Raw genomic sequence first — 751 nt, 5'->3', positions numbered from 1 at the left:
GCTTCACTCATTAGAAATAAAAACAAAATCTCACTAACTGGTTTGGTGTGCGTGGAAGAGAACAAATTGCTCAGGTTTACTTTACTCTCAATACTTAAAAAATCATTGCGTGCAAAAAGCTGGGTGCACATCAAGTGCATCTGTGTCTGGGGCCTTGGGGCGCTGTGCCCCAGCAGAATCTTCACTCCTGCCTCCTCCAAGGCACCCCAAGGCGGCCACGAGTGGGACATCCAGTGGCCAGAAAAGAGCACTGTGGAAACTCCCCAGTATAACCTAAACCAGGTAGGAAAAATATGATTTAAAAGTCTCCAGAAGTTGTCCTAATGACAGCCGATGGAGAAACTTTCAAAGAAAAGTGGTTACCTTTTCCTACTTCCCTAGGCTGTGTCCATGGAATCAGTAGTGGATGAAAAACATCAAAAAACGTAAGTGTGCCAAACACATACAGACCTTTGTCATGGCCCAAACAACAACAATTCGCATAGCATTTACATTGCATTTGATAATACAGATACTCTACAGGTGGTTAAAATATGCAGGAGGACATGCATAGGTTATATCCAAATACTATGCCATTGTATGTGAGGGACTTGAACATTTGTACACTTTGTTATCAAGGTGGATCCTGGAGCCAATCCGTAGTGGAAATTAAGGGGTGAATATATTAAAGATTGCTAAGAACAGCCAGAGTCAGTGGCATCTGTGTCATTCTCCTTTCCTTTCCCCGTAATATCAGGTTGTGGCGCTTTTC

The sequence above is a fragment of the Octodon degus genome, unplaced genomic scaffold (assembly GCF_000260255.1).
Source record: "Octodon degus isolate 3935 unplaced genomic scaffold, OctDeg1.0 scaffold00053, whole genome shotgun sequence".
Taxonomy (NCBI): Eukaryota; Metazoa; Chordata; class Mammalia; order Rodentia; family Octodontidae; genus Octodon; species Octodon degus.
This window is presented reverse-complemented; position numbering follows the sequence as displayed.